This window comes from Anarrhichthys ocellatus, unplaced genomic scaffold, assembly GCF_004355925.1.
Source record: "Anarrhichthys ocellatus isolate YVR2014 unplaced genomic scaffold, GSC_Weel_1.0 scaffold57, whole genome shotgun sequence".
NCBI lineage: Eukaryota > Metazoa > Chordata > Actinopteri > Perciformes > Anarhichadidae > Anarrhichthys > Anarrhichthys ocellatus.
This window is the reverse complement of record NW_022280087.1, coordinates 968355-978409: the sequence shown is the minus strand read 5'-3', so window position 1 is coordinate 978409 and position 10055 is coordinate 968355.

Below are 10055 nucleotides of genomic sequence, written 5' to 3'. Positions count from 1 at the left end.
ATATGCATTCAACTTTCCTAGACGTTCTCTAGCGCGGCCTCCTTCGCTGACCTTTTGCGTGGCCTAAAGGAAAGAGACGCTTGTGCTTTCCCGCCTCGCTGCTGATGAAACCTCCGTGAAATGTTTCGGAGCAGCAGCGGATGTTTACGAGACAGTTGAGCTCCGGTAAAATGTGTCGGCGGACTCTCACTGTAGCTGCTGGTGAGAGGGGATAATCAAATGTTTCAAGGCACTTGTGCAGAAGCAGCTGCTGGATTCTCTGTGTGTGCAGTGGTGGCTGTGAGACGTCTGAGTGCAGGCTGACGGTGCTGCTGCTCTGGGAGGGACTCGTTACCAGGGAGATGTCATGAAATATCATCCGGCGGGGGGGGGGGGGGATCCCAAAGGACTTGTCTTCACGCTAATGAACTCTCGGGCCAAAGTGGTCACCGATGTCCACACACACACACACACACACGTCTTCCCTCAGGTGCTGCTCAAAGTGTGGAACTCCGGGTTCTTCTCTTAAGCACCTTTTTTTCCATTATTAAAATGTCTGACTCTGCTCACCTGGACGAAAGCCGTTCAAACAGCATTTGGGAGCAGCTCACCCCGTGTATAGCCTGAGTGATGGTTCTGACTGAGCTAACCAGATAATGGTCGTGTTGAGTATATAGTTTGTCTCTGCTGGCGTCGTGTATAAAGCGTGTTACTTCCATCATACCACTATGCGTGTTTCTTTGTTGTGTTGTTTTCCAAAGTGGGTGAAAATGTAGAAAAGTTGATTCTCGAGCAATAAAATAAGAAAAAGTCTTAAAAACCTCTTTAATAATACGTATATTTTTTTAAAAGTTGTGGTAGCAGAATTCAGCCTAATGATTGGTTACAGCCCGATGACACAGTGGCTCATTAAAAAATCCAACAATCAAATCCCCAAAAAAGTGTTCTGTGAACTTAACACATGTAGTGTTGCTGGTCTAAAGGTTCCAGCTTCACTTGAGGTTTTGACGATCAACAGAAACAGGTTGTTAACCCTTTGAGGTCTCACTGCAGTAATACAATAACATGATGCTATCTCACAGGTTTGAAGGACCTGTCTGTTACTCAAATGTAAAAGGAAAAAAGAAAGTTGTTTTGCTTGTTTCATCCACCATAAAAAGTGTTGCATATTCTGTGTTTTGTCTCCGGTTTTTGAGCTCTGAAGATATTTAAATGGCTGTTTGTGTCCAGAGCGTCCACACAGAGGAACGTGGCGTCATGTTGCTGTTGGAGCTCCTCGTTGAGTGGAAAAAAAACTGTTTAATGTTTAATTAATGGAGGCCACAATGTTTGAGGGGGAACACTGCAGACCACCGCTGATCTCTCTGGCAACTGCTCAACGTTACGTCCACTCAGAGGGCTTGTTGTTGCCACTGACGGGCTCACATTGTTTGTCTGACGACATTATGGAAAGAACCCCAAGGAGAAATGGAACGGTTTGTAATTGTGTCTAACAAAGTTCGGAAAAATCTTGCTAAATGTTCGACCATGTCCTCGACAAAATAAACTCTTCGTTGACTAAGAAACTCGGTTTTACAAAGACTTTAAATGTTCCGTTTACCAGAGAAATGTATATATGTCATTCAGCATAAAACAAAAGAAGCCTGAGTGGACTAAGCGCGTGCAGCTGTAGTCATGACCCTGAAAGATCTTTGAACTCTGAGCTACGCTCTCTGGACTCAACACAACAACCTGTCGCATCGCTTTTCAACTGTCTGTGGTTCCCACCGTCATAAAGTCACATGCACAGAAACAAACAGAGAGAGAAGGCTCCTTTCCTCTGTCGGGTTCTTTCCATAATGTTGTCAGACACAATGTGAGCCCGTCAGTGAAACGAGCACTTAGTGTACGTATGTTGACGGTGAGGAGGCTCCTCCCTCAATACTGGACCAGTTTGAACAGTAGCTGTCCCCATCAGTTCCTTAGAGACCAGAACCTACGGTCTAACGAGGTCCAGATGGGAAGATAGCAAAGCCCTTTAAGACCAACCTGAGCCCATCGGCTGAAACATAATCGCCAACTATTGATGATCAATAATCATTTATCAACTTTTTCTTTTTTTTAAAGACAAAGAGCTTCTCAAACTGAAGAATTTTCAGTTTTTTCTCTTTAATATCTTTTTAGATTTAATATCTTTGTCGATCAAAAAGGAGTGATTTGAAGATGGCACATCTGTCTGTGGGTCATTTAAACGAGACGTTTAATGACCCACATCTGTCTGACACTTAATAGACTTCATCGTTTGGCCACAATACTGTCTGATATTCCATGAAGCCGTTCAGATTTACAAACATCTTTCTGCAGAGCTGCTCTGTTTACCATCGCCTCAAAGACGAACCGCCTTCATGTGCTGGATTCAATCGAGTGTCCGCTGGATACTTTTGGATCATCACGTTTGTTTGTTTCAGTATTTCACTCGTGCCAGCTGCTAAGCGTGCAGCACTCTTTACCGTTCACATCCCTAAACACAGGACTGTTACGGTGGAAGCAACCGGAGACTTTGAGTTCAGGAACGGAGTTAATCAAAGAAGCGTTGTTTTGTAAATCGGAGCACGTTTCTCTCCGAGGAGTCCACAGAACTCTCACACGCTGCCTTCACTTTAATCATCACACTGAGATGCTGCCACACTTTGTGTGTTTGGTGGGGTTGAACAGAATTAAAACCTATTGTCGTCATTCTCTGAGATAGAGTTGTTGTCGGGGAAGAAATAAAGAATCTTCCAAAAAAAATGGATCTTCATATTGTCTGCTTTATCTTCACAGAGGCTGTGAACTAAAACACATTTCATTTATTTCACATTCTTCTGGTGCATGCATCTCGAGTCGTGATTGATGAAACGTTGATATTAGAAATTAACATTTTGTTTTTTCCTCAGGCCTTTTGTGTCGCCCTTTAAGAGAGAGAGAGAGAGAGAGAGAGAGAGAAACCTTGTGTGATCCCAGACAGAGATGGGATCTCTCTGGATATTATTGTTGTCTTTGCAGTGATCACAGGAGTGTGAGAGTCTACAAGCAAAGGGAACGGCCTCATAATTGAAGCTTCATTATCTCATATTCAGAATGGATTTGTCTTATCTGAGCTCTCCATGCGTGAAGTCACATTTCTGCTTTCAGTGAGGCCTCCACACACAACCTGTCGACAGCCGACACACTGTGAGGGCAGGACGCTCAGTTATAACCACGTGTTGTGACTTTGTGACGAAGACGCATCGTATGTAAAGAAAAGATTCTCCTTAGCGGTGAAAAGATTTCACTGAGTGGTTCCATATGTTATTTATTGCTATGCTGATTCTGTAAACTATTCACATTTTGAGTGTTGACCCTTGACCCCCCCCAAGATATGGGACAGTTTAGTGACTTGGTTTGACTTAAGGGTTCAATGTGTGAGATCTGGCCAGAATTGTCCTTTAAAACATTCAAAAAATGAATTAACCTTATCAGCTATCAATTGTCTGTGTGTTGTGTTGCGGAGGTGACTGAATTGATGCTAACCAGCTAGCCCGGCCTGTCCTGTCTTGTAATACCACTTGTGCCTGGTGAGGCGATAGTGAGTCACTGTAGAGTAGGGCTTGCCGATCACGTTGAAGGTACGGGGCTCGTGCACGTTTTAAAAGTGTATTTATTGGATTAAATCCAGAGTCCGTCCTCCTACCCAACGCCAGGAGAATACTTCGCCGGGAGTTAGGCGGGAAGTTAGCGGTTAGCTGAAGCAACTTTCATTCAGCCAGCGCAAACCCCAGCAGCAGGGCTCCGATCCACAGGGGACCACCCCCGATCCCAGCTGGATCCCCACAGGTTAGACCCCCACAGCCCGCCGTGACTCCCTGAGGTTTGCTCCGGCTGAAGGTCCGTCTCCCGGAGTCGCCAACCGCTGTTCTGCTGGCGAAGTAGTCTCCTGGTAGCGAGGAGGATAAAACCAAAATAATAAAGTTGTTTTCTTGTTTCTGCTGCTTTGGATTAAATCCATTATGTATGTAATCAACCATAAAACTTGAAGGCACTTATTCACATCAAATCTCATCAAATATCCCTGGTTACCCTAAAAAAAAAACAACTAAAATTCATCCATATTTGTTCTATTTTTTAGTGATTTATTTGTACATTTCTTCTACAGGTTATTTAGCTGTTCTTGAATTTGTTCATCCTTTTTTGTTATTTGTTTCTAATTTTGTGATATTTTGACATCGTCTCTGGGAAGCTCCCAGCTGGAAAAGTGCTATTCAAATAAGATCAAGACAATTATATATAAGCTAATGAGAGACACTGAGGCAGTTGAATGGCAGAAGTACAAACATGCAGTTAACTGTTGTTTGTCTTAAAATGTGTTAAGCGGCTCTTGGGTGTATTTTGGATTGTGCTGGTGTTGGATGAATGAATGGATGATGGAGACTTTTAGTGTCTGCCTTTTTATTCTTCTCCAGAGTTGGAAAAGATGCAGTGTCTCATTTTAGAGCAATATAAGAGCATACACACACACACACACACACACACACACACACACACACACACACACAGAGGTTATAAAATCAACAGATACATCATGCAGCACATTTGTCGCTTACGACTCCAGGAACCCCATTACAGTGTGATTCACCAGTGGGTACGGAGGAGACGGAGAGATTATGGAGCCGAAATGCCCGCTGCCTTGACCTGCAGAAGGTGGAGGGAGACAATTACATTTGTCCAAACTGTTTCCATAGCAACATTCCTCTCACATTTATTTATTATATATTTTTTGTTGTTGGGGGGGGGGGGCCCAACTGCAAGACTGGAGCTCCAACCTGTAATAACAGCCGGCACCTTCTTTCCCCTAATGATGCATGACTGAGACGGAGAGAGAGGGAGAGAAGCTGGTTCTGACACTTGAAACTGAAGGAGGGAGAGAGAGTAGAGTGTGTGTGTGTGTGTGTAGATGTGTGAGATGGGTTACAGATACAGGACACACACCAGTTACACGTGAGGGCGTTTCCATCTGGTCTCCATGCTGGTAAAAGGGAGAGGTCACATCGAGATGAAAGCACAGGGCTGAAAACTGTAACTGCCAACGCTCCTCATCCAGCAGCTCTCTGGCCCGTCGCACACACACTCACACACACGCACACACACAGGGTCATTTTCCCTCTATCTGTCATCAGTGCTCTGCAGCAGCTAGCCGGCGGTCCTGAGTCCAGGCTGCATGTAATGTGGGTGATCTGATGGGAGAGAGCTCCATCAGTGTTCTGGATAGCAATGATTCCCTCAGAGTTTGGGAATTGGGGCTCTTTTCTCCAGATATCCATCAAAGTTAAATAGAAGCGTGAATGAAAGTGTAATTTAGTGTGTAACATTTTACACAAAAAACTACAAAATATTCTATTAGTAATAATAAGAAAAGACACCAAAAATCCAGATTGTTGCATTTTGGATAATTTTTTAACTCAACCTCGTAAAATACTTTGTGATTAATATTCATGGAAGTAGTGTAGTTTCTTTATAGTCTAACGTTAGCTTTTTACTTCTACTGATTGAATTCACGCCATATGAATCATAAAAGTGGTGTTTGTTTGTGGAGATTATCTTGCTGAACAAAACCTGTAAGTATTTGTTGGCCACAGAGATGATTTTCTGCAATAATTCAAAACCCGATGAATGTGATGCTCACATTCCGGGGTTGGCCTAAAATACATCATCACTGCAGCGCTCTCTTTCATAGTAGTTTTAAAGTTTGGTGCGACATTATTGGAAATGAAACCGTGATTTAATTGGGTTTAAAACCAAATCCTTGTTGGTGCAACCCAGACTGAATCTCTAACACGCTCCAAAAATGCTGCATCCTTCAAAGCAACTCAGTGCATCTTTCATCAAAACCAGTTTGCATGTGTTAATCAGGAGATGTTCGCACCAAGCAAAGTCACAAAGAGGGTACAATCCTCTTGGCTCGTGAGTGTTGATAAGGATCCGCCTCTTTTCCATGTCGGCCTGTAGTTGTTGTTTCCTCGTGGCCCAGCAGGGGGCAGTGTCGGCCTGACGCACAGAGGACGAACACGGGGAGCCACTCCCTGCACATCACACCCAGAACGGAGATCATGCGTTCCCATTATTATCCCTCAATTAACGCAGGGTTTGTTATTTTGAATTGTGAGCAGGGGCGGTGGTTGTATCTGAGTGGGTTTTAATGGAGCACAGAGCTCAACCTACTGACAGGTTCACTTTGTCACCTGTATGCTTTCATCTAGTTGTGTATCTGTGTGTGTGTGTGTGTGTGTGTGTGTGTGTGTGTGTGTCCCTGTTCGCCTCCGTCCTCTTCTGTGTTTGACAAAGACGTGCTGTCTCCTTTTGACCGTGCAAAGTTGAATCTTTGTACGTGTGTGTGTGTGTGTATCGACTTCGTCTGAATGAGTGTGTGAGTGTGTGTTTGTGTGCATACCGCTCAAGAGCAATGAGGCATGTTTGTGTGTGCGCGCTGAAGGTGAATTTCTGGACCGTGCTCACACGATTGTGGGAGATGTTTGTGTGTGTGTGTGTGTGTGTGTGTGTGTGTGTGTGTGTGTGTTATCTCTCCGCTGGCTGAGCCCTAGCAGAGGAGCAGCTGCCGATCCGTCCCCAATAGCCTCTCACATTTTGCTCTCCTCTGCTCTCTTCCCGTCTCCTTTCATCGTCTCTCCTTGCATTGCCTCCTCCCCCTCTCTTTGCCTCTCCTCTTCTATCTTTCACTTTCCTCTCCTCCTCTTGTCACCTCTCCTCCTAGCTCCTCGTTTTCGTTCACCGCAAAGATCACCTTTGAGAAAAGATGACAATAGAGGGAGTAAAAATAATCTCTTTGTCTTAATCTTTCCTCTCCTTTCCTTGTTTGTTTACCCTCTCCTCTCTTCCCCCTTTGTCTCATTCAGTCTACACTCATCAGCTCACTTCAATTCAACATACAAATAATAAAATCAACAAAACAATAACAATAATAAATCTCCTTGTTTTCCCCCTCCTCCCTTTTCATCTCATTATTTTTTCTCCTTTCTTGTCATCTCCTCTCCGTTTCCTCTCTCCTCCTCACCTCTCCTCTCCTTTTGCCTCGTCTCATCTCATTGTCTCCTCTCTTCTTCTCTCTTCTTCTCTCCTCCTTCCCCTCTCTTGTTTCCCCATCTTCTCTTTTCATCTCATCTTCATTTCCTCTCTCCTCCTCTCCTTTTGCCTTTTCTTATCTCCTTGTCTCATCTCTTCTTCTCACCTCCTTATCCCCTTCTTCTCATGTCTCCTCTCCTAGTTTCCTCTTCTTTTGTTTCCTCTCTTTCCTCTCCTTTTTTCTCCTCACCTCTTCTCCCCTACCTCTCCTCTCCTTTCATCTTCCCTCTTCCTCTCCTGCTCCCTTTTATTCAATTTAGATATTTTCTCTTCTACACTGTGCCTTTTTTATTCACCTTTTCTATTCTCCGTTTCCTTCCTCGCTCAAAAATTCGATCAATGACATTCTTCTTTCTCCCTCCCCCCCTCCTCTTTTTCCCTCCATCTCTCACTCTTTTTCTCCTCCAGTTCACAGGAAATGAGATTCTGGCTTAGTGGCTTATTTCCACCTGTCCCCAGTTTGGCCTTTGCATGTCTCTCCCACACACACACACACACACACACACACACACACACCTAGCCACCCACATACGCTCACACACTATATACAAAAAGCTACCCCCCCCCGCCCCACACACACACACACACACACACACACACACACATACAGTCAAACACGCTCCACTTCATTCCTACATTGCTTCACCTCACAAATCACTCTAAATTGGCCGCAGCCAGAAGAACACACAACCTCTCTAAACTGTTTAATAACGTCATTAATCATTCGGCTCTGACTTGGCGCCGGCACCGCCGGCTCTATAAGTGGCCTGGAAGTGGGTTACAATTTTTAAGGGGACCCCAAGCTATGACAGGGGCCCCCCCAAAAAGCTCAGGATTAATCGGTCTTTCATCTCGTGCTACGCGGTTTTATAACAGACTCTGAGAGGAGCGAGTTCCTCATTCCACTTATTCCGGAGGTTATAAATGAGTTTCACAGGCATGAAAAGTACAGTTCAGCCCTGTGTGGAGAGGGAAAAAAAGATAAACAGAGAGCATTAAATGAAGATGTCCACCATTTGACATGCAGCCTCACAAAAAATGATTAATACGCTAGACAATAACTAAACAAATGATGTTTCTTTTTAAATTTAAGTGGGTCATATCACATTTGATACTATATGAATACAATCCAGCAGTGGTTTAATCCACAGTAAAGTCATAAAAGATTTTACATCTGCTGTCGTTTCTGGCAGTAGTGTGTATTTATTTCCTAGGAAAAGTTTTCTCAAACCTACATTGTTGTCATGCTAAGGTGCTATTAATAAGTCAGTAGTACCAAAAAAACAAGATTTGGGCAATTGTATAGGAAAACGAAAGACGTATTTGATGAATTGATGTAAATGGAGGCAGAGTTTAACCACAGCAGAACGATATCAAAACATCCGTCTACAAACTCTCACACAACTCATCCGGTACGATCCACGTCTCATTGATCCAGTCAGATGCTCACTACTTCACAAATGCATGCATCTCCAGTGAATGGTGTAGACCCACTGTCAACCCGGAGAGTGTGTGAGGGCTCTCTCGCAGGCATTTTGAGCCCTTTATGAACCATTTCCATAAGTCCGCATTTCTGCAGACTTCATAATGTGAAGTTAAAACATGGGGCTACCAGTGGAAGCGTGGAATTTTCACTGAAACATTTAAGGATGAAAGATGGAACATAAAAACACATGAAGGAGGAATACAAGCAGAGATTATATTACACAGATTTATTCATCAAACTGTTCATTTTGTTAGTGAAGCTGTTTTGACAAAAACAAGTAAATAGATTATTTGACAATTCCCTATACTCTTGTGAGGCAAAAAGCCTGGAAGACGTTCAAATCAGGGAGTGTAAAAATATAAAATAAATAACTACAATTGAACACATTTTCCGACGTTGTCATGGTAACATGCAGCAAAGTGCTGTCCCATTCATATTTACACCATTTCAAGCCCTCACAGTCTCACTCTCAACCATTTAACAGGCGACGTCAGAAAGGCCCCTGAGGGTTCAGGGTTGAAGGCTTTACGGGGGACATTGGGATTGGACTCAAAAAAATGAAGATGGTGCCGGTTGCATGAGGCGGGGCACCAGCGCGCATGTAGGGCAGTCATGTGGCACTTGTGTTTTATCTACCGTATAGGGGCATCCAAGGAGGCACTGTAGCTGTGCTTCTTTTGAACTTCTAATGAACCATTCACTTCCTGATTAGCTTCACCTGTTCCTCGTTAGCCCTGCAGTCACCTGACCTCCTGCTCACCTGTCCCCACTTAGTCATTCACTACACACCAGCAGCCCAGTTTCCTTTATTCTTTGTCAGTTTGTTGTTCTGTGACGTTCTGTTTGCCTGTAACCTTCCTGCCGGACCTTCCGCCATTTTGGACTCTCGCCACCTGTAAGCTGAATCCACATATAACTCAGTTAAGTCAGGGTTAGGCGACACTTAGGTATGAGTGCCACCATTGGTAGCTTAACCAATGACACACTAGCAATAAGTGTGCAAGAGAAATGGGGAAGTGTTGAAGTGTCCTCTCATCAGCATGCCAAAATATCTCTTTTACAACCACTGGCAGTTGCGTGGCCTGATATTTACGGTGCGATTAACAAGAACATTTTAACAATGGCACCTCATATCCAAGAAGTTGCCGACCCCTTACTTAAGTAATCCTGCTGCCTCCTCAACTCTCTGCATGTGCCTTAAATCCCTGTTTGAGAATTCCCTGCAGCGTAAAACAATTTCAAACACTTTGGACTCGCATGGACAAGTAGGGCGCCTTCGTGAGCGTGATTGTGAGGAAATTGATAATATACTGACACATGCAAGTATCTGAGCAGCTGTGTTGTCAGTGTTCGAATGTGTGTGAATGTTGACATGCAGACTAGAAGACGAGAAAGGCAAGTCCATTTACCATTTACCATATAAAAACACAATGCCAACTTTGAGTGCGCAGTGTTA